We start from the raw sequence: 25,314 nt of genomic DNA on the forward strand, positions 1-25,314 counted from the left end.
TGTTTGACAGACATTTGTATGGGGTAAAATGCACAGCATAATTTCTGGCTGGTCTTTCAGCAGTAAAAACCTAACATCAAATTCATAACTTTATTAACTTTAATTACTTTGTGACCTCATCCTACTAGGACCAGGTTGGGTTCAGGCAGGGGACATGATGCATTGGCTATAGGACACATTGGCCACCTGATATGATGTGTGACATGTGAGCTAGAATTATATATGTGAATGCCACATCTGGGGAGAAGCACACCTCCTAAAACATGGAAAATGAGAAGTTAACCTTGATGATTTTCTTCTATATATATTCTTGGACTTAGTCACTTACTGAACTGAGCTTAAATAAACAAATAAGACTTAATTTGTACTTGGTAGAAAGTTCCAGCCTCTTTTCGGTGAAAACTTCACCATTAGGTCTTAATGAATAATTAATTTTTCCCTTTGCTTTCTGAACTAAAAAAAACTAAGAAGTTATTTCAGATTGACTCATGGTGAAAAAATGTTGTTTATCTCACTGTTATGAAAAAACCAAATGTAATGCAAATAAAACATTGTTTCTGCTTACATTAAACATTTTCTGCACCAAAATACTTTATTTCATATACTTGTGGGATTTTTAATTCTCCTTACTTTTAAGTACATTTTTAAATAAAACAATTATTTTGAAAAGTCAAACCATTAAAAACAAACAAATATTTTCAAGGCTTTTATGTAGCTCTTTGCTATCATCCTAGGTACATTTTATAGCAAATAATCTACTAAGTGGTTTTTTTTTTAATGTTGATTTATAAATGATTCCTTTAGCTGTCCTGGACATTTTCTGATGGCTGCTTGCCATGGTGTGATGTGTTTCGCAAAGTTTTCAGAGAATTGTGGTGCATACAGTTTGTGCACCTGAAAAATAAATATGGATAAATACATGTGAAGGCCCTTCCTTATCTATGGTTGGTGCAGGCTGCAGGTTAGGCTTGTCTTAAACATCTTTAATTTCCACAGGGTAAGTGAACCTTTAGGCTTTGTTTTCTGTGCTTGGAAGGGAATCAGACTAACACTGTGTTATCTAATTCTTCATCTTCTCTACATTTCAGGTCTCCATTTAGTTGATTTTGGAAAGCATGAAGTGTTTGAGAGGATTAGAGACAGCAGAAGAGGAGGAATTCAGGGTATGTATTGAGTAAGTGATATTGACTGCGGAGGGAGATTTTGGAGCTTGTGTTTATGGACAGCTACATTGCAGAGTTCATTTGAATGCTCTGGGGTTCATAAACTTGTGTAGCCTGGAAGGCAGGGCCCATTGGAAGGAGTCAGAATTTCAGCGCAAATGATTTACCCAGCTGCTAAGATAACACTTAAAGAGTTAGTGGTGAGATAATTTTTTTAAAAGGTCTAATTTAAATTGACAAACACACTGAAAACTGCAGATGGGCTCAAGCTGAAAAGTAGAGTGTGTGAAGCCTTTCCAAACTCAGGAAGGTTGTAATCCAAACCTTCTCCTACTGCTCTGGCTTTTGGTTGCTTTTAAATTCCTCTTTGGTTCTTTTTTATGTCTTGCGTAAATCTAAGATGGTGGGAACATCTGGTTCCAAGGGATTTATAATTGTTTGGGTGGGTATGTAATGAGAATTCACTTTTTCTCAAGCAGAGCCTGATTCCTGAGCCAAGCTCAGTGTATCTAAGTGATGCCTATAAGTGTATCTAAGTATCTAAGTGATGCCTACATTGATGCCTAAAAGTTTGCTGACTAGCTCACAGCTCCAGCTAGGACGAGTTCAGTTCTACTAAATTTTCAGTATCCAGAGTACTTGACGTTTCAAAGGTTTTGCTTCAATCATTTCACTGTGGGGCTGGTCTGCTCTCAGCCACAGTGTGACGGCTTGCAGTGAAGAGGCCTCAACAGTTGTTCTGTGTATTTTTGGACAGGGTAGAAATATTATTATTGTTAGACACATATTATGCCATTCAACTCTTCATGCTACAGAATTGACAATTATCTGAGTGCTGCTTTTCTTCTTGAACAGTATTGAAGCAGTAACTAAAAGTTGGACCAGTAGCCAGGAAATCTGCAATTAATGGAGTGACAAATGCAAAAGCCTGTTTTGATTTCATCATTCCTCATTTGACAAGTGTTTACCTAGACAGTGTGTAGTCAAAATGAATTGTCATTTTTTGCCACCCCAAGTATTTGATGTGTCAAAACTCCTATGAAAATAGATAAACAAAATCTGAAATTTCCAGATGGACAGATGTACTGCAAGCAATCTACCCATGATTCAAGTTTGAGAATTATTTGAATCACTTGTTGCAATGCAAGCACATGTCTTAAAATATTAGGACTTGTATCACGGGAGACTTGCTGTAATAGTGAAAACAATCTTAGTTTCTATTGAAATAGCTTATGTGTTTTGATTTTGGTGGATCTGATTTTATGTAATTCTCCACATTTTCTTAGTTGTCCTGCCAAAAGAAGGCAGTGGAAAATGTTCCCCAATGAGCCCAACACAGGCAGATAGACCAAAACTGTCCTTGGCAGTGGAGGTCTGCTGTATTCATGTTCTGATGAAATCGTGAAGAATGCTCTTGAATATATTTTCTGTGACTTGTAAACTTCTTATACTTTTCTGTGATGAGTACCTTGAGAAGCAGCCTGAATGCCCAAAGCTTGATTTTTCAGAGGAAGTTATATATGCCCTCTAGCAGCCTTTGAGATTTTACATACTTTAAAGTGCAATCTGAAGTTAAGTAATGTAGCTGTTTTGTATGTGGTTTGAGAGATGTGGTTTGCAGATATTTTAAATCTCATGTATGGACCTTAAAGGTGTAGATGCCTGGAAGTGGAAAGTGTAATTAATTTCTGAATCTTTTTTCCCTCCCTCCTTCATTCCTATCCAACTGTGTATGTCACATGTGCCTTCCAAGTATAGATGCAGAAATACACATGTAATGTACAAGTTCCATATTAGCTCTTTCTGAATGAGCCATACAAGCTCTGTAACTCTGCTCATTACCTGGAATGGTCAATCTATTTTTTGTGTAGACTAGAGAGGAAGTTTACATCAAGATGACAATTTTGAGTTTAACTGAGGTCAGAAGGGCATTGGCTCAAGCACTGAGATTCTGATACTGGTCATGAAATTGCAATAGTTTGTATAATTTTGTATATTACTGATGAAAAGTTCACCCAAACAGCTTCTTGAATTTTAAAGAAAATCTTCCCTGTTTCTCCATGAGCTCAACCTTGAAGTTTCTTAGTTATGTCAGTTTTACATAGCTTTCTTTGCTGAATTTGGTCCTCATATGTAAAGTATAAAGAAAGACTTATATTCTGTGTGAAAGGGAAGCTACATCACACTGGAGCCTCAATCCATACCTCATCTCTTGTCCTTATACAGCAAGAGCTACTACCCCTACAGTAAAGGAAAGTTGAAGTATCCCCATATCTGTCAAAATGAATAGCAGAAATTAAGAAGAAATTATTTTCTGACCCCATACTCACAGGCACTTATTTCCTAAAAAATGCAGTTTTGATTCATTGTTCTGTCTCACACAGCTACAGAAATTTTTAGTGGCCATAAATGATTAATTCCTTTTAAATGTCCACTGACTCAATGACAGCTAGGAGCAGTTTGTTCCTCAGGTCCACCATAGATAACACAAAAAATTCTTCAGTGTTTTTAAACTTTGTAACTTTTGTGACAACAATATCTGAAAAAAACTTTACCCATACACAGCATTGTGTGTGGTATTAGATTTGGCTTTGAGCCAGAGGAGAAAGAAGCACATTATGTAGTGTATTATTCCCTTTTAAACATAGCCTAAATTATATGTGTCTAAGTTAAAACCTATTTTCATCTCTGCTTTCTAAATGTGACCCTTTTGTTTTATTTAATGTCCATGTTTTAAACAGAAGGTAGGAGGGAGAAAGAAAGAAAGAATGGACCGAAAAAATGTAATCTCCATTGTAAAAAGAGTGGTATTTGATACTAGTTGGTGCTACATAGATTTTGCTCATATTTCCACATTTTCTGTAGTGTAGGTCTTATGAATCTTATTATATACAGTGCAAAAAAAATCTAACATATTAAACAATTTATATAAACATTTATATAAATCACTACAGCTTTGTACACTATGTAGAGGACTAAGTATTAAGTATATTGTGGGGTTGGAATAGGATCTCTAAGGTCCCTTCCAACCCAAACCATTCTATGATTCTGTGTGCTACATTACGCAGGTATTAATTTTTGTGTGTGAGTAGCTTGGTATCTATTGATGAAAATTTGCATCTTAGATACACTTAATAATTTTATGTGGATATTGAACAGGGGAAGGATTTTAGTGGATCATTATTTGCAGTCTTCTGCACTGGGGATGAACTGCATCATGTAGTCCCATCTCTAACCTCATTATCTTTCATCATTAATTTCATCAATTACTTTTTGCTCCTGCACTTCTTTCAAGGAGCTCTTTAAAGGCTTTGTGCATCTGATTGTAAGGAAGCTTGTTCTTTTTTTATTTCCTAAATTAATTCAGGCCACTTTATTTCCCTCCCAACATAACCATGTAGTTAGTCCTCCAGTTCTTACCTCATGCTAACACAGTTCATAGAGAGTAGCCACAATTCATCTGTGCATTTTTGTCTGTACTCCCAAAGTAGACTGTCCGTTCCCTACAAGGATGACTGGACCTTCCTTCCACCTGTTCTGGTCTGAGTTCATCTTTGCACACAGCGTAACACAGAGCACTATCTTCAGTTTACTGTTATCTTTTATAATGATATTAATACATCCCAATTTCTATTGGAAATACTTTGCTTTTGCCATGGGCTAGTATCACATTGTGCTTTATCATCACTCTGGTGACTCACTGTAATCTTGTGATTAAATTCTATTCCCAGGTCTTCTCCTTGATCTTTCATTTCCAACTGACCAGAACATCTTTTGTAATGGTACCTATTAGTCACAGTACATTTAGTGAAGAAATATGTTGGCTATCACATTCAGGAATAAGTAGGTCCTACCGTATTTGGTAGCATGTTTTTTCCAATATGTCTTGGAAATTTATGTGTCCGCACAATGATACAATTTCTGATAGCCATTTTCCTTCCAACAAAATATTAATGAGGTCCTCATCCAGGTTCAGATTTGATCCATGTGAGGTAATGGTAAACTTCTGACCCTAATTAATTTTAAAGTTCTTCATTCAAATTGATTTTGACCTTAAAAGCTATGGTTTTGTTCAAATTACTACAGATTTTTATTTGCAGAAATATTCTTTATTAAATTATGGCAGTATTCTACTCCTGATTTTATTTCTAGCTTTCAGAAGATTATAATATATTTTAATATCCACTTTCCAGTAATGAATGTTAGTCCACCAAGTCTTGTAATGGCTGTACTGTGTAATTCAGGTCCTCCCCTGTTGGTTTCACTTCCTATGGTTTGTAACCTTGCCAGTTTTCATTGGTTTCCAAATATCAAAGTTGTCTCTATGTTACCTCACTCATTTCAACTCAATCCTTTATAATTATTTCAGTAACTGAACTGTCTCCATGACTACTCCTATATTCTCTGCTTATATTTTTCTCTTTGCTGCTTCTGCTGATTTTTTTTTATTTTTACTGAACCTTTTCAACTGTTTTTCATTTGCCTGTGTAGCAAAGTGGGATTTGGAGAATTGAACATTACTTTTTTCCAGTTTTCTTCCTTGGGTCTCTTAACTTCTGAATGGTGATGCTAGTTTGAATCTTACAAAATCAGTCCCTCAGGAACTCTGGTAGAGGCTGTTTAATGTGGGCATTTTCTCCAAATGCTACCTTGTATATTTATTTTATTGTATAATTTTATTTAAGGTATATGTCAGACCTGAATCATAACATTATTTGGTTCTTTTTTTCCCTGTGGCAAGAGGTTAGAATATTAGTAGAAATATTGTCATTTGCCATAAAGGGATGTAAACAATTTATTTCCCCCTGTTCAAGAAACAGGCCCTGAAGAGTGTACAAAGTCAAGAATCTTGATTTGGCAGCAGAGGTATTCAATGTAAATCTCATGTAAGACACAAAGCCATTTTGGCTGCCATTTCTCAGGAAGCTGCTTGTGGATGTAGTATAAACACTGACAAATTTTCTCCTTCCTGTCATCCTGATTCAAAGAAATGTCCCTATGGAAACACTTCTAGAGAGACACATGATCTTCAACTGGCAATCCTTCTTTTCTTTGGATGCCTGGCTTTTTGCCAGGAAAGGCCATTTCTTGATTAATCGGAAGGCAGTATGTATTTGTGCTATTTCTGATTTCTTCAGATGCCTCTCACTGCTCATTCCAGCCGACTGGACAGCTGGCTTATTCTGAACAGAGCCAGGTAATGCTTCTTTGTGGAGCAGATGCCATTGAACATAATCAGTGCATTCCATTAAGTCTGCCAGATATCTCTGACTTAGTCAATAATTTTCTGTTTCATTTAAGGGGCTTGGGAGGGTATAGGGGATCCACCAATGTAAGAATACATTTGAAAAGAAATACAGTCATGTTTAGGTTCATCCCCTAAATCCAGTCAAGTCTCCAGACAATTCTAAAATCACAACTATTTGGTTATCAGCCTTCTAATTAATTAGTTGCAAGAAGTCTTACTGGCTCCAGTAGATGCTACATCTCTCCCAGTGTTTAGCAGTAGGTCATCAACTTTTAGAAGAATTCTGGAATAGAAGATTCTGGCACTTTATGATCACTTTTTACCCTTTGTCTTTAACGACTGGTTCATTAGTTCATACAAGAATTTGTGCTTACATTTGAAAGTGCAACTATTATCACAAAACACAGAGATTATATTTCCATATGTGAAAATTGCCAGAGCAGATGTAAGCTGAGAGTTTATATTGTGGATGAAATTTGCATAGATTTTAATTTCTTATATATTTGAAAGTTTTGACATCCAGAACACTGGAGAACAAAAAATTTCTCTTGTACTTCTTTCTGTGGAAAAAAAAATAATAATAAAAAAAAGAAAAGTGGGGACTGAACATTTTCCACTGGTTTGTTTTCTGTCTTTGTTCCCATCTACTTACACTCAGACATTTTCATGTGGCACTTTGGCATATGCAGGTGTATAATTCATGCTGATTCTTTTGTCTGCTTGAAACAGACTTCTGTCTTTGGAAAATTTGGCCCTATCTATTCATGGACATTTTTGACAACTCTATGTATTTTTTCTTTTCCTGTTGTTTCAATAACCTCTCAGTTGGCCAAAGGGACACTGTGTTGACACTACATTGGCCAAAAAACCTCCTGCAGTTTCAATTGGCAGGGTTATTTTCCAATTCCTTCTCTTGATTACTGGGTCATGCAGCTAACTTTATGCAGCTTCTTTGTTTCAGCCAAGAGATGGAAATGTTTTGTGGAGAGAGAAAAGTGTGCCCTCTTTACATTCTGTTTATTTTACATTTGAGGTGTCCTTGAGGGAGGGTGTTCTACATCACTTCATAGTTTTAATAAGGAAGCTGTCAGATTTTATTTAACTGAGCATTATTAAGTGAATGGATACAAATACTTCAGTCCAAACATCTTTATACATATTTTCCAGCAGCTTGCTTCACCACATCAGTTTTTCAGAATCTCTAAATGTAACACACTTTAATGACACATAATGGGATCATAATGTGATGTAATGAAAAGCTTGTTAGTCTTCAGCACAAGTAAATAAAAGAAAGCAACTCAAAACCCTTGAATTTAATTTGTGTTTTTTACTTGGATGTTTTTCTGTGCATATCTTAACATCTACTGCGTATTCCTCTCTTGCCTACTCCTATTTTTTTTTAGTGGTGCTTTTCCTGAAGTACTCTGTGAGCTTGGAAATAAATAGGTAGAGGGGAGAGGAGGTAAACTGGGAAGAAAGAGTTCCTGTCTTGTATTTACCACTTGCGAAAGTGGAGACTGGCCCCTTTCCGATACAGTGTTTTAATTTATTTTTTTAATCTACTTTCATGGTAATTTTTCTGAATAGCTTATTCCCTCCAGCTGAAACACTGAAGGCAACAACTTCAATGCTCCGAGAAATCACTTGGCACTGAGAAATGACCAATTACTTGTTAAAACAAGGACAGGCAGACCGTACTGGGGCAAATCCATTGCCATAACAATGAATTTTGGATGATTAGCCTTTTGGCTTTTTTCCTTGTGTATATATTTTTGCAACAATATCTGCATCTATATTTTGTTAAAAGCTCAACACCTCAGTCCTTGTCTTGTTTGTCTTACCTTCTCAAAGTTCTGCTTTCTTCACATTTTGGTTTCTCAATCTTGTAAAAATTGTCTCAGCATAACATAAATCTCACACATATGAGGTATTCCTGTTAATGTTCAAAAAATGAAATGCAGTTAAACAAGTCAAAGGTGGCTATCTAGCTACTTGCAGACTAATAAATAAACTACACTACTTTGTTATAGGAAGTTTATTTTACCTATGAGAAGTGTAATGTGAATGTTAGCTAAATTCTAGGATTGATGAAGACCACTCGTTCCCATTCATAAAAATAAATACCTTTCATTCAATATGAAGCAGCTGAAATTGTTGACAGCAGATCCCTTTTAAGGTCAAAACAATATCTTTCTCCTCTCCTAGTTTTTAATGATATCTGGGATTTCAAAAGAACCTATGGGATTTAGCAACAATTTCCCTTTAAAGGGCACTTGGATTTGGAAGTCTAACTCTTCTAGGTTCTTTCAAAAATGCAAGCTGTTATTAATAAACTATCATCCAATGACTGTAACATTACATCAGACTTCAGATTTTTTTAAGTCCAGGAGACCATATGGGTAGTTTATTCTCAACCACTTCTAGGAACTTCTAACTATCTTACCAAATATTTAAGAAAATTTGTTTTGGAGTGAGACATCACTGGTAATTTGTCATCCATTCGAGGAATTCAGGCAAAGAGGGAGCACTCATTATATACTGAACTGCTTTAATGAGCTACTGACCACTGTAATGGTAATCCCATTTTACTGTGAAGGTGTTCTTATAAAGAGAGATTACATTGGTTTTAATTTATCTATTTCCTCATATCTAAATGATTTGAAAGAAAAGACCTACATCATAAGTAAATGGGAATAATTTTATAACAATATTTTCCATGAGTAACTGGGAAATCATGATAGCTTTTGGAGATATTCAAAGACATCTTCCTAATGGTAGTGTGCTAATATGAAATGTGCTAATATGAAACCATTATGAAATCCTATTTTACACTCCTCATCTCACTTTTCTATGGGAAACTGCTTTTACCAGGTTGTGTCTAGATTTATTGTGGAGATAAAGTGAAAGGGTTTCAAAAAAATCTGTCAAATAATTTTGCAGTTAAAACCTGATTGACACAATTTCAGGACTGATTCTTCAAGTGTATGCTTTGCACTTTAGTGGGATGATTCTTGAAATAGTAATCTTTCAATTAAAGAGAAAAAAATGCATTATTAGATTTCTTAGGTTAGGTCTCATGGACAGCAGTTGTGAGTTCAGAGTCTCCTTCTGTATGATATTACTGTGATTGAGGCAATCATATTGTTGAGACAGGTCCTGCAAATGTTTCCTCACTGTGATTGCTACCAAATCCTAGCTGCCTGCTGCCTCCTAGAATAAACATATGGTAGGAAAGCTGCTGGTGGATATTTTGTTTTATATTCAGTGTAACAGGGTAACAATGGTAACAGTTGCCACTGTTCAAAGGGAAACGACTTATTCAAAACAAAACCTTAACCTGGCAACCTGTCAGAGTGAGACAAGCAGTGATGCCAGTCAAAACAGCAAAGGCTGTACTGTTCCTCCTCCCTCGGTCTTTCTCCTACTATGAAAGGCTGTATTATGTTTACAGTGTTTATTTTATCTCTGAACATTTTGCTGATGCAGTTCTCCAGTGCTTTTTTATAGTCAGTTCCTGCTTAGGTGGAATGCTTGAAGAAGTTGTCAGTCTATTCTGTCTGTTGCTGTCGTGCCTGGGTTGCACTTCAGTACCTAAAGTTTTACTGCATGTTACACAAAGCTTCTGCCTTGACTGGAACTGGAGAAGCTGCTCCAAGCAAGGGGTGGGATGTAGCTGTACCGTGTTGGGAGTAGGTAAGAGAAGGAGCTGTGACAGCCAACAGCTGCAGGGTAAACTCTGGCAAGGCATCTGACAACATCTGGCAGCATCTGGTGAGGCATCTGACAAAACCCCTGTCATCCCCTTTATCAAGTGTAGACAGAGGGAGGTTTTGGTTGGGTCAGGGTGGGACAGCACTCCAGGCAGCTGAGTTCTTGACTAAGGCTGTTATAATCCAGCAGTATGGGCCCTCAGATCCTGCACTGTGGCAGAAGGAGGAGGAGCCAGATGCCACCCTGGGGCACCCCAGCTTTGAGGCAGAGAAGCAGCTGACCAATGTTATAACTCTGCAGCCTAAGCATAGAGCAGCAACATGAAAATTAAACTTATCAATACCTCTTGTGTGGATGGTCAGTCACCTTACAATGATACTGCTTTCTGTGCATAGATTGGATAAAGCCTTTACTGCCAAGGAGGTTCTGAAGTGAAGCAGTCAGCTGCTGTCACCTGATCAGCATTCTGCACTGCAGTGTGCAGTGCTCCTTACAATACACTTCAGCAGTGACTATAGCCCAGAGCAGAATAAAAAGACATGAGCATAAGTCAAATTGTCAGTCATTAACTCTTTGAAAATAAGGTCTTCCCTGTTGGTAAGGGCAATAAACAAATTAATTACCCAAAAAAGAATCACAGATACTATCTGCATTCATTGGAGCCAATAGTTCCCAAATAACCTTCTTAAGCCAGGAAGAAACTTAGCCAAAGTGCACCCAAAAGCCTGACCTTTGCCCAGCACCTCCCATACCTTGGTGAATGACTTTGGCCAGGAATGAAGTAGAGAAACATTGGCATTTCTTCTGTCAAAATATTATTCTACCCCCATGGATGTAGACAGTCTTTTCAAAATATATTCAATTTTTATCTTCAAAACAACAAGAAAATTTCCTCACAAGAGGAAACTTTAAAATCAACTACTCAGAAAAACAGTTTATTTGAACCAGACTATTTACAAATCTAAACAAATATGCTTGGCCAGAATACCAAGATGGAGGCAAATAAATATTTCTCCTGCAACTGCAGGGTTTTAGATTTAATATCCTTATGCCTCGTTTGGTGAATGTTGTGGTTTCTTTTGCTGCTGCTATTATCTTCTTGTCCAGTGTATTTGCTTGTTTGGGACTGACTATAAATTTGAATGGCCTGTGTAATGGAAGGGCAGGAGGAAGATGCTAGATGTAACAATAGCTGTATCAGAGAGGAAAAGATAATTTAAAAGTTAGTGTGGTACCTCCCTGAAGTACAAGCACAGCTTCACGTGGAACTCTCTCTGCTATGATGTCAAGGAATCGACCACTGGTGCAAGGCTACTGTCCCAAGTTCTTCACAGCTGTCCTTTGATAAAAGCATTTCACTTCATAGGGTCTGATGCCACCTGATAATACAGACCAAGAAAAACATCAAGCCATTGCAGCTGTACCAGTTTTTACCAGGAAAGAGTTGGTAATGAGCATTTGATGTGGCAGATAGAGACTGTGAGTGAAAGAGGCTATTTGCTGGAAGCCAGGGCTCCCTCCTCCTATTCTCATTGCAGTCATTTTACTTATTAATTTTCAGCTGAAAATTTTTATTTGGAGCAAAGTAATGCTGTGGTTACCTTCCCCACCAGCCTTCTTGTACCCATACTAGGAGGGCCTGTCTCCTTCCTATAAAGACTTTTTCTAACATCTAATCTAAGTCTTCTCTCATACATGAAGCTAATTATTTCTTGCCATCCTTTGATGGAAACAGGATATGTGATGAATTTAGAATTTTTAAAGTCAACATTGGCTGATGTTTATAATTCTGTCTTCAGTCTTCTGTTTATTCCTGATAGGTCACATTTTATAATTTTCCCCTTGTTCTTTGTTCTCCTCAGGACTCTTTCCAGTTTACCACATCTTTCTTAAAATTGAGAGACCAAAATAGATGCAGCAGAGGCTTTACCAGTCATTAGTAGAGTGGATAATTTCCTTCCATGTTTTATGTAGAGCTTTATTTTTAATAAACACAGAATTATATTATTCTGTTTTGAAACGTTCATCTACAGTTGACTCATTCAGTCTGTGATCCAACTTACCCAGTTATTTCTTTTCCAGCCTTCCCTTTTCAATACTGTATATTTGAGTTTTTCTTTCATTGTAGAACTTTGAACTTCATAACATTGCATCTAAGTGACTTCATTCCCTTCTCCCCACTAATTTATCACACTTACTTTGGATCTTCTCTTTCAAATTGCTTTCAGTCTCTTCCACTTCTCTTTGCCCAAGTTTTAGGACTATTTCCTATTCCACCACGTTACTAATGACTTCAACTGTTCTGAGGCTTTCTCAAGCATAATCTAGTTTAAAAATGAGACATTGGCCTTCACTTTTTTCCATAGAATTGTATACCTAAATTATAGCAATAATATCTTGATAATGTTCTATTAGTTCTCTTGGTGAAGAAATTGTTTTTGAGAGAATATATATATATATATATATATATATATATATTTATCTATTTATTTATTTATTTATTTCCCTAAATTTATCCTTTCTATTTTTTTTCTGGCATATAGTTATTCTAAAATATTTAAAAATTGTTCTTTGCATTTCACTTATTTGCTTTCTAATCATCTTGGATCAAATTCTTCAGCTGGTGGTTAATTGAGTTCAGCTATAACACAAATAATTTTCTGGTGAATAAGATTCCTGGTTGGTGTTTGTTCTTTACACTTTGACGAGCCAAGGGAACACTTTGTACAAAATGAAGTGGGTTGCTTCTAAAGTACATGCCTGCCTATCACATTCTCTTTCCTGTGCTCTTTCAGTTAGGACTGTACAGTTTTCTCTGGTTTACAATTTTTTTTTTTAATTGCATTTCTTTCATCTGATGTTTTTTGCTGCTTATTTTCTTTTCCTTCAAGCCTAGTAATTGAACTACTTATTTTTAAAATAGCCACTGTAGATTGAAATGTTTAGATTGTCATATTTATCAAAATAGACTCTGGATTTTCCTTGAATATGGGTGGACTTAAATGTTTCAGTTTTTTTAATTGTTCATTTTATTTGTCTATCTACTTATTTATTTAATTTAGTCACCTTGGATAATATGGGACCCATATTGTATTTCTCCCCTAGCATCAATAAAGTTTCAGATTTCAGTAAAGTTCCACGAGTAAAGTGCAATATTAAAATATGTTCAATATAAAGGATTATATAATTGCTAATTTTCATAAATAATTTTTTCCTGGCTCCACTAAATCTTATGTATAAAGAACCATTGACTTCAATAGGGCTGGAGTATTTTCTAGTTATGTAGATAGATACATCTAGTAATTTTTGTGGGGATTTTGTAGAGCAAGGCTTTACTGTGTAAGAGTTTGAATCATGGGATATGACTGTTAATATAAATACAATAATGCACAGATAATATAATGCATAGTGCTTTTTCAGGTCCTAATTTTAATGAAGCTTTTCTGAGGGACTGAAAAATACTTCCACAGTGGTTACATTGCTTACTCAGTGCAAATACACTTGGACATTAGACAATGCTCTCTGTTGGGTGATATTTTTTTCAATATTATGTCTTCTTCAAATAAGATTTAATGAGAAGAACTTTTGCACTACAGTGAGACCAAAGCCAATGTCCAGAATGTGTTCTATTTTTTGTTGAACACTGGCATTTAAGAACTGCTGCCTTTTATTAATAATAGCCTTCCTCAGGGCTCCAAATGGCACCAGTGCTGTCTGACATCTTTGTTGGTGACAGACATGGACAGTGGGATTGAGGGCACCCTCAGCAAGTCTAAGATGACATGAAGCTGTGTGGTGCAGTTGACATGTTGTAGGAAAGGGTTTCATCTCTCTTGTGAACACAGGCTGAGAGAGTTGGGGATGTTCAGCCTGGAGAAGGGAAGGCTCCAGGGAGAACTTTTTGTGCCTTCCAGTACCTAAAGGGGCCATAAGAGAACAGGAGAGGGCCTATTTACAATGGCATGGAGTGATAAGAAAACAGGGAATGACATCAAATATGCTAAAGAGAGTAGATAGGAGATGTTTAGATAAGGTATGAGGAAGAAATTCTCTGCTGTGAGAGTGATGAGGCGCTGGCACAGGTCACCCAGAGAAGCTTTGGCTGCCCCATCTCTGGTAGTGTTGAAGCCCAGGCTGGATGGGGCTTTGAGCAACCTGGTCAAGCGGAAGGTGTTAGAACGAGGGGATCTTTAAGATCCCTTCTAACCCAAACCATTCTGTGATTCTATGATAGTATATGATATGAAATAAAAGTAAAAGTAGTTGAAAGTAATTTGCTGCAGCAGACATTAAAAATCATGAATCAGATTAATCTCAGTATCAATTTGTTTGTCCCAGCAAACAAATTATTATTATTTGGTTTTAATTGCATTCTGGTTTCTGACTTTTTAAAAAACATGTTCATAATATTATAAAGCTTGTTTTTCAGTTGTGACAACTTGAGACTTAGTAATTTCATTTGAAATGAAATTTCCTATTCTTTAGGATTCTTAAGACCTGGAGATTGAAGGAAAAAACAAAATAATTTTAAACTATTCAATAATTTCTTCCATTATTATCTTATTTTTTAAGCTCCTGGTAGGAAATATTTGTACTAATACCTCTCTGTGTCTACCAATTACTTTCTGTTTGATTCTGAACAGTCATTATGTCTCTTGACTATAAAAAAGTCTAGGCAAAATGAAACAAATCGCATTTATGAGTTATAACAAATATTTCACAAATAATAAGGGATAAAGGCTCACTTCAGTTAAAAATATCATATATCTCTAATGTAACATAGTTTAAAAATTATTCTTGTTTCCATATTTAAGATGTATTGAGTTTATTGAAATCTGCTTTCCAGCAAAATAGTTTTATGTAGGCTCTGTTGCAGGTTATCTGTACTGGTGAACTGATTCACTAGATGGACTAGAATGGGACAAAAGAAATTGAAGAGATAATATTTGTGTCATGGTTTCTAAAGTAACTGAGTCTCAGGCTGCAATCCAAATTAAAGACTCCTACTTGCAAAATTTCATATCAGTATTCAAAAATGTTGTATTTATACTCTCTAATAACTATCTTTTTCTTCAAAAATTTATAATACCCTTTTCTTTCCAGAACAGCCTATTATTTCGATGGTGTCAAATAACTTATTTTTTAAGCTACATTATATGTTTTTATTAGAAGATTTGTTAGGTTAAGTGGTTTCTTCAGACTACATTTATTTTCTTTGATATGTGACATTATCCTAATGATAGCCTTTGTGTTGAAGTCCTATGTTTGACTAAGTGATTTTGCTGAAACTGTAAGCTTCAGCAACTGTAAGATCAGACAAGGTTTCTTCTCAAGCCATAATTCTAGTAATTGAATCTGTTTGTGTGATATGTATTGGCAGAACAGAATGACTAATCTTGCAATGAATAATTTATTTGATAAATGTAGATTCTCACTTTATTTTACTACATTTTAAGAACAAAGCAGATATTTTGAATTATTCATTATTCAGATTTAACGAATTTTATAGTTAAAAAAAAAGATTCTTATTGATAATTTCCCTGGGAGTGTTGATTCACATAAATTTGAAACTCAAGTATAACTCTAAGTGTTTAATTTCTGGTGCATGTTAAAGATGGCTTCTGCTAAAAAATTGGATAAATTTTTCAGTGAACTTCATCATGAGGTTTTAAAATATGGTTTCTATGAATATTTGTGCATCAGTTCAGAAGCTCACTTATATATCTAGTATTTGTACCATATGATTGCCTGAGGATTTGTGGAAAACAATATTTGAGCATATTCAAGGTGTATTTGTTTATAAATACATGGGAAAGGAAACAAACAATTAATTTTACATTATTTTGGCTGACCTTAGAAATTATGTAATTTCTAGCTGCATTCTGTTGCAATTCAGATGTGCTGGCTTCTGTGGAGGAAGGCTTTGCACCAAGTGCAGAACTGGGGGCTATTGGATCCCTGGATGCTGAGATTTTTACACTCGACAGGTGAAAATATGGAAAGATCAGCCACAGCTTTCTACTCTTCCAGCTCAACCTTTTGGCTCTGGTTCTTCTCCTGAGTCTGTCTGCTTTGTGCTGGGTCAGTGGAAAACTGTCCCAGAGCTACTCCATGTGAGGCATCCCAGTAACAGGTCTGTGCTTCTCCTTGCATGATCTACAGCTTAAGGAGATTCATCAAAAATGTCACTCACCTTGAAATTGGGCAGCAATTTACTGGAAGTGCCAGGATTTGTCTCCCCGGATGACAAATAAAAATTATATCTCTGCTTCCATCTTTTGCTTGTAGTTTACCAGAAGAAGGTGCGAAGATTTCAGGTCATGATAATATCTTTCAGGAAGACAATGGGGTGTGAAGTTTTGTCCCTGGGAGTCTGCTGTAATTGGATTGGTGGGAGAGATTTTTGCTCCTGCAGTGCTTGTTTTCTGAAGGGAACTCAGTATATAGCAGATAAAAACAAATGTTCTTAAAATAGGAATTCCTATCTGGAAAAATTAAAAATGCAATTCAGTCTTCAGCTATTCAAATGCAGGTCAAATCAGAGCATACTCAGAACTTTGTTGATAGAAAAGAATAAGTGCAGGGTCTCTATTATGCTAGAAGTAATATTCCTGAAGAAAAGAATTGATTTCTATCTAAACACACAGTACATGCTGCACATATTTTTAGTATTTGTGGGAACATCAGGACTACTTCCAGCAAAAAAGGTAATGTAATTTTATGGCTCATTTTAGGTTTGTTTAGTTTGAGACAGACATACTGATCCTCAGTAAAAACTTCAGTACTAAAAATGGTAAATAATCGAACATATTTTGTGGTAAATATTTTAAGAATTTCATCTGAGTTCTTCAGACCTCACCTCAACTCTCAGTATTGTTAGTATCCTGATAAAAATGTGTTTTCAATCTCCAGCATTCCAAGTTTGTAAGTAAATAATTCTGTCCTTGAACCAGAGTGCAGATTAATTACTAGCTGGACATAGTTCCTCTTGACCAGAGAATATGAAAGTTTTTAACAAAGAGAATATTCATTAATCTTGTGAGATGTTTTCTTTGGAAGACAGATATGTATTTCTGAGGGGAAAGAAACACTTACAAGGTTTAAACAAAGGGCCAAATTTTCTGTATACTTGTATATCACATGTTTCCCAAACAAGATGATATAATAGCTGTGTGTCCTTGTAATGTCAAGTGCAATGTCTGGCTACCATGAACCAGAATATTTATTTTGAGATATTAAGGGATTAAATATGTATTATCAGGCCAAATCAGACAGTCCTGTTTTAACAAGATGCTTGAAAAAATCAATTGCTAACAGTCTGAAGAAAATAATTTAAAGAAAAACAATGGAAATATGTAGTAAAGTAGACAGACATGAATCATTGATGGGCTGTGTAATTAAAATCAGTAGCTTCTCTACAAGGAGGTTTCATCAATTTAGGTGGATGGATAAAACCAGATGTATATATGGGTACCTTTATTAGAGTTCCCTACTTTTTAAATAATTTCACTTAGTATGTTTTAGTCATATTACTTCAGCATTAGGTGGAGCAATGTCAGTGTAGCTCTGGCTTGCTTGCAACATGAGGAGTGTTGCTCCAGAATGTTGCCTTATCTGAGGGAATGTCCTGGGTTCTCTTTAACTTGCTTTATTATTTAATTCTTATGAGGTATTATGGCGTGTGTGTATTATATGTATGTTCCTTTGATGCACAGAATATCTGAATCTGTTATAGATTGTAGGTGCCAAGTTTGGTTAAAAACCTTTAATTTTAGAACACTACTTTGGTCATAGGAGTCCTCAGATCAGTTTCTCTTATCAACAAAAGTTGTGAATGCTTCACATATACTAAGGAACTTTTGAGTTGTAGACTAATCTGAATTTTTCCACGGCTCATTTCTCAATGGAGTAAGATTAGATAAATTTCCTGTGTAATGGCAAACCACACTTTTCATTCAAATATAAAGGGCAAAAATTCCTTCTGACACAGAATAATTAGAAATATGCAAAATCTTTCTTGAACAGCTCTAAAGCTGGTACTTTGGATCAGATGAGTTCTAAAACATCACAGGTTGAAGAAATCTAAAAAAAAAAAAAGAAATTTTCAGGACTACTAAAGACTCTAGATACTAAAAGCTAAAATTATGAGAAAGGAAAAATATCACAATAGAAAAGAGTAGAAATAAAGGGCCACTAAATAAAGTAAGGCTTAATGAATGAGTTTGCCACTGATTTATGTCCACTAAAAGGGCTGTGCTTGACACTGCTTAACAACACTGTTTGCCATAGAAGTATTTTTGTGTACAGTTGTGTATGCAGTACAATAAATATTTGGTCATTATGACTAGAGCCAACAGCAGAGTTCAGGGCCATGGGTGTTAGGAGAACAGTGTGAGAGCACGAGTGTTTGTGGATGCCATCAAGTGCTCACAATGACCAAGCCCACAAACCCCTATCTTTAACAGTTACTGCCAGGTAATGCTGAGCTACCGGGAGCAAATGCTTGAAATGAATTTCTTGCTGCCATCTTGTGTCTAAAGGCTAAATGGCAAGGAAATTTCTGGAGTTCCAAGTACTGATTTTACATTCAACATCAGGTTGTTCCTCTTATTTCTCTTAACGTCAAAGCATGGACAGAGGCTTGTCCTAAAATGGAAGTTTTCAAGGTTTGTTCTTATGAAGAATGGGAAAGTGCAATTTAGCTTATGTGAGAGATTTTGTGAATTTTTTGTGAGAAATATTTACTAGTGTGGCAGTTCAGGTGTTAAAAGTTGCTTTCCCCAAACGTATTCCCAGCAGAACAGAATTATGAGGTGCCAGAAGAAATGATTAATATTACTTCCATGATAGACAGGGTGGAGCCTGTGTTTGCAATATTGGTCTCCCTATTCATTTTCTTCTTGAACCCATACATGGGACACCTTCTAGAAGCGTTCTGTTGTGCTCCAGAAAGACCCAAAGGGCTGTTACACTGGTATATATAAAATCTAAAAGAACAACATTGTAGCCTACAATAGGGTGCTTTTCAGGAGTATCCACAAAACTTCGATGGAGATGACATTACCTGTTACATAATTTTTTATTAATTCCTCTCATGGTTTTTTCTTCATTCCAACTATTCTTTTTCATGAACCTTTGCTTCCCTGTGTTCCCTTTCTTATATCCCATCCAAACTTTAACTGCTAGTCCCATCCAAACTTTAACTCTTTCCCTTCTCAGCTGAACTGGAGCTTTTGGCTGATGTGAAGGGCTGTTACTCTTTGCTTCTTTACAGGAAAGCAGTGCCATTTCCATTTGTTTGCTAGAAGGCCAGCTGTGAGACACAAGCAGAAGCTGACTGCATCTGTGGCAGTTTTGGAGTTAGGAGTGCTTGTAGTAACTGCTGAATGCATTGATGATGAACGCACCCCACAGAGACATTCACTGCAACAGCTTTAGTGCAAACATCTGAGGAGACTCTGACCATATTTACCATGTAATGAATGAAGACAGTAGTAGCAAGAAATTACTGAAGACAATACAAAATCAGTTCACCTGAGTAAGTGGGTTGCTGGGAAGACATTTCCAAAGCAGAAGAAAGGGATGATCTTACATTGAGAACAACCACCCTCTGTGTTCCTTAGTCCATGATAAACTTATCAATTAGATTATTCAGTTCTTTAGCAAATTCTTGACTTTCTTTCCAAGCTGTATCTGACCCATAATGAGTTTTTTTTGTCAACTATGTATGACTATGCCTTTTTGGGTAATTTTTTTGAAGATCCATATTTTCCCTGCTCTCTGCACAGCCAAGCATCCTCAGTCCTTTTCCAATTGAAACAGTTCAGCATAAGAAATAGGTCCACCTCTTCCTACTCCCTGTCAAACAAGTAAACATCTTGGGGATTGTTGTCGTGAAAAAAAAATTGACTATATTAAAAGTAAAGACAGTCAATGAAACTTAAAGTTTTTGGCTTAAATCAGTGATGGCTGAGGTCTGTCGACTTTAATGAATTTCTGTCTGCAGAGATGAGAGCTGGAATTATATAAGTGCAAAAAATATCTCTTCATTCTGTAGGCTCTGGAAATACTGTTGGCGTAAACCACTGGAACAAACTACCAAGAAGTGAATTCTTTCTCTCTTGACATTTCTAAATAAGACAAAATGCCTTTATGGAGGATATATTTTGTTCAAACAGAAATTATATGGCTCAGTGCAAAAGTACCTGGATGAAACTCTGTGGCCTCTGTTATACAATCAGATGTATTTTTGGATCTCAGATCTAGTGATCTTCAAAGTTTTCTTTGTCTTACTTGTTGCAGTCTCATGTTGTTGGTTATATTTCCTGCTTTTTAGCTAAGACTGTAGGCTTTTGGGGAGCCAAAGCCTTACTGGAAAATTGCCTACAGAAGAACTGCAGAGAAGCTAGTATGTGGTTGAGGGCTACTGTCCCACTCTCAGTAATTCTGAATAGTTATTGACATTGAGTGACTGAAATAAGAAGTCATTCTCAAAAGAATATGGAAATTACTCTAACATGCTTAAGACGTGGAATATATACATAAAACATATGTGAAATAGCAGACGTTCACTAGATATGGGCTGTTATTAGGGTTCAGTGCTGACTTGGTTTGAGGTGGCTTTCAGGTTCTACTTCTCAAAAGCTGTTTGCATTTTTAAAGTTGTATTTGTTTTTTTTGTTTGTGGTTTTTTTTTTTTTTTTTTTTTTTAGCTTCAGTCACGCATTGCAGAGTCAGGTAATATTTGATTCTGAATTTATAACTTATCCTTACAACTCTGAACTTTGGTCATTCGCATATTTTTTGGAGAGGAAAGCTGGCATAGAAGAAAACAGTCTCCTGAAAAAAATGTCTGGACTTGAAATCCATTCTCAGATTGGATCAGTTTAGCATTGGCAAGTGGCCATTGGTAATCAATCTTCTGATGAAACAGGGATAGACTGGCTCCTTTCCTTGGGTTAAATAACTCAAACCAAGATTTGGTATCAGTCCTTGGTGCATAAGTATCAATTTGTAAATAGAGTTAGCCACAGTTCTACGAGGGGGTATTTTGACAAATACAGTGTTGTCTGCAGATTTACATAGAGCCTGAGGGGAAGGGCAGAATTTACATTTCAACTGACCTTAAGGAAAGAATTTATGTCACACAGGATACAGATAATTTAATGCTCCAGAAATGCACTTGCTAGGGATGCACTTTCTGATGAAAGATTGTCATGGAGTACAAATAGAGACAGCTAGATGCCCTAGAGCATGTATTCTTCACTGATATAATTTCAGCATAGTGAGGTAAACACTTTGCTAATGTAATGCTCAGATGTGTCCTCTGTCATAATAGAGTACAAAATCCTAAACTTTTGTGCTGAACTGTGGGGGCTGTTATTATTACATTTTAATGTATTTCAGGAAAAAACCTTGGTGACCTAAGAGGAACTGTAATATGCTAAACAATCATGTTTTAAAAGCAGTACATAATAAACACATTTTCCATACAAACTCAAATCCATGGGAACTCGCAAGGTTTTTAGTGACATTATGACTGACATATAATAGCAATGATAATAGTTCCTGTGTAATCCTTATGCATGCTGTACATGTTTTGATTTCCTGATACTGTTTTTCAGAATAAAATCTGGAATGTATTTCTTCATTTCAGAAATGAAGGAGTGCTCTTTGTATACACTTCCTTGAATTTCTGCAAATTCATTCTTTTTATTCACAGAAAATTTCCTTAAGAAGAAATACAGACTAAAAAGTTTGGGATTAATTTATAATTAATAATTTATAATTAATCACAAAGGATTAATTCCTGGAAATCTTCTTGCTGCAGGTTCCAGTTTTAATCCAGGACAGACCAGTAGTGGAAGTCTTTTAGAGCTGGTAAGAAAATATCTTTCAGAGCTGATAAGACAATAGCAGATATTCAGATAAGAAATTGGGCACATTGGATCACGGAATCATGGTCACCCTGCAGTGAGGGTGACCTTTTCTAATCTCCTTTTACTGATCTGAGCTAGGGTGACTTGACAACATCCCAGTATTTGGTTCCTGCTCATGATGGATAACTCCTGATATCTAGGTTGCACTCAGTAAGCTGGCAATCCCTCTTCCCTCTGCTGGAATCTGCATGATATCACAATTTGCAACCTGTGTTACTGTGCTGATTTTTTTGATGTGCCCAAGGCAGGCAGGAATGAGAAAACCCTTGAAGGTTATCCAGCCTGCTAGGAGAGGATGGACTGATGCATCTTTAGTATTGGGAGCTGCTCTGGAATATGATCTTCTGGCCCAGTCAAGTTTCTTGCAAGGGTAAATGCCCCTGTTTGCCTGCCTACAATTTCTTCTCTCTCTTCCTTTACCTTATATATACAGATGGCTCTATCTGGAGTATGTATCTATATTAGTGACATATTTATTAATAAGTGTGTAGTGTGTTTTTCCTCAGTGTTGTATTTAAGGAATGCATAAGGATCACTCGTATGTCTGTCCATCCATAGGAGTGCACAAAGTCCTGTGTTGCTCTTCAGGTAATGGACCTTACCTGACTTGTAAACCAGTTATTTAACAGAATAACAGATTTGATTCTCAAATATAATTTTGAAGTCTTTGTCTCCTAATGGGGTAGATTTCCTTTGAGACTTCCCCTTAAAGAGAAATCCTTTGCTTTCTCAGTGTGACAGACCCATTTGATAATATGTGTCACTGGAAATAAACATCATGTACTTTACTGGTGTTTTTACACATTTAACTGTGGAGGGAGTTGAGGTCAGACATTGAATATGCAAGGCAACAATTGGCAATGTAATGTACATCATTTGCTTGGTGTCCAGCCAAGGATTTGCAATGCTTTTAAAATGGTACAGTACATAGCAACTATTTGATGTGCCAAACCACAGAAGATGGTTGATGGAGTGGAAGACACTCTGTAAGTAGTCCCTGTAGTGTATTTACTATACTGTACATTTTGCACATGCTATTTGTCATACTGCTTGTTTGTAGTTATTTTTTTTCTGATAGTATAAATTATCATGATCAGAGACCCATTGGGAGAGTTTTACTTATTGTGTAATAAGAATTGTGCTTCTTATTGCCTCCTTCTTCCATAAAATAATTTTCAGGGATGGACAATGCCGAAGCATTTTATTACCATATAGAAGAGTGTACTGGAAGCAAAATTAGATGTAACAATATAAAAAAACCCCAAACAGCCCAAACAAAAATCTCAGAGTAACATGCCAAACACACAGGGAATTGTAGTCTTCAGGGAAAGGGAAAAACATCAGGGAAAGCTGATGTTTTAAACATATTTTATTATCCATAAATTAGCTTTCTTATTTCCCCATTCATTTTTCACCCCCCATCCCATCCCATCCCATCCCATCCCATCCCATCCCATCCCATCCCATCCGCACATTTCCTTTATATTGACTTTTCTCATCCTGACATGTCTACAGTTCAGTCTTTTGCTACAATGAAGACATGATCTGGCTAGATGTGAACTCACCAACTCACTTGCCATGAGCAATGCCAGAACCCAGCATATGCTGGACACCCTGGAGGTGGGAATGCAACTGCTGTGTTCTAATAATGTCTACACTGGACGCTACATCCCAATGGCATGAAAACATCTGAAAGCTTCCAAGGGGCTGCCAGTGTGCTTTGTTGTCCCAATTTGTCAGATCCTTGGGACAAGAGGTGACTTGGCTTTTGTTTTGACTGTGGCCAGACACCCTGGAGCAGAACTGAGTGCTTGCCATATAAATCTGATCCTCCATAAAAACTCTGTGAGAAATCCTAAATTTTGCAATTTTTTTCCCTGTAAGTTATCCTGAATGATTCCTTAAGTTCTGTTCTGTTTTCACTTGCGCTGGTAGACCTAAGCAAATCAGTTGAATTCTATTATAGGGGAGCTAATGTGTTTTTAATGTTACCCTCAAAACCAATTAAAACAAAAAAAAAGAAGCTTGTGTGGTGTTGCCTGATTTGAATTATTAAACAAATATCTAAGGTCTACATGTGGATTAGTTTTCAGTATGAAAAAAACCTACAGATCTGAGACTTCTGTTCTTCAAGTTCTTAGGCAACTACTTACCTTTAACCATGTAAGTGTCCAGTTTGAAGGTGGAACTCTTGCTTAATATTAAACACTTATGTAAGAGTTAGGCTGAAGTCTGCAACTTCCTTCTCCTCCATGGGTTACTCTGTGTGTTTTCGAGGCAACTTAGCAATGCACCTTTATTCTGTTTATATCAGCTATGGATCCATTTCCCTCTGTTTGTGGAAATCCACATTTGGCATTTTCAGAGATGTCTGAGCCAAGTTCAAACCTCAGTGTTTGGATATAGGGTGATGGTAGACGCACGTCTTGTCAGTTCCCCAGTTTTGTTATTTTTTAAAATGTATTTGATTATGCACTGGGCTTATATAATGAAAAAAAGCTTTCATTAGTCTGGTTTGAGAGGGACTGTGGTTGAAAATGGAAAAGAAAAAAGGATCATGGAGAGGGAGGCAGGGAAGGTTGAGGGGAGACAAACAACCAATGGTGCTACAGCCAGTGAGGGGAAAAAGTCTGGGGCAGCATTTCAGCGATTGTTCAAGGGCTGGGTCCCTCCAGCTCCTTTGGAGAAGTGAACTGGTGATGCAGATATGTTTCTGAGTCTGGGCTGCAGTTTCCTTTGTGCCTGTGCATGAGGCACCCTGAGCAAGGGGCTTTGGAAGCCTGAGAATCCTAGAGCTGTACCTTTTAAAGGTTCCTTTCCTCTTATGCTTGCAACTTCCCTGTGGTCAGAAGTACATACCCGATCGCTGCTGTAGCTGGGCTCCTCTGTTTTTCAGGGAGCTAGAACGATCAAACTGAATGGGAAATAGTAGTACGTTCAAGACTGCATTTTAGATTAAATTAAAATTATTTCATTTTGATACTAAGTTTTTTATAGATTTGATGGCACCTTGGGACCTGATCAGTGGACAGCCAGGGGTGAGCAAAGCCTGTCCATATTTATCTTTGCTAAAGACAGAACTGAAACACTAAGTAATACGTGGATTTTAGCCAGACAGGCTTGAACAGAGTGGCTGACTAGTCACATCTGTTCTGTGCCTTCTCCACAATACCTCTTCTGAGGTTAGGAGAAGTAATGAACTTAAACTAAAACGGATTATTTATGGTGATATGCAGAGCATGAAAGGAAAGTC

The 25,314-nt window shown here is 36.5% G+C and overlaps 2 long non-coding RNA genes across 2 annotated transcripts in view; both read left to right on the top strand.

Annotated features, from left to right (window-relative positions):
• Window positions 1-1,623, top strand: part of LOC137475270 (uncharacterized) — a 101,079-nt gene extending 99,456 nt beyond the window's left edge. Inside the window, exon 10 of the long non-coding RNA XR_010999788.1 lies at window positions 1,089-1,623. This is a non-coding gene — a long non-coding RNA (uncharacterized lncRNA). The remainder of the gene's footprint in view (window positions 1-1,088) is intronic.
• Window positions 1,624-1,723: 100 nt separating this feature from the next.
• LOC137475275 (uncharacterized) overlaps window positions 1,724-25,314 on the top strand; it is a 63,930-nt gene continuing 40,339 nt past the window's right edge. The window contains exon 1 of the long non-coding RNA XR_010999794.1: window positions 1,724-2,744. This is a non-coding gene — a long non-coding RNA (uncharacterized lncRNA). The remainder of the gene's footprint in view (window positions 2,745-25,314) is intronic.

The sequence above is a fragment of the Anomalospiza imberbis genome, chromosome 6, assembly GCF_031753505.1.
Source record: "Anomalospiza imberbis isolate Cuckoo-Finch-1a 21T00152 chromosome 6, ASM3175350v1, whole genome shotgun sequence".
NCBI classification, from domain to species: Eukaryota; Metazoa; Chordata; class Aves; order Passeriformes; family Viduidae; genus Anomalospiza; species Anomalospiza imberbis.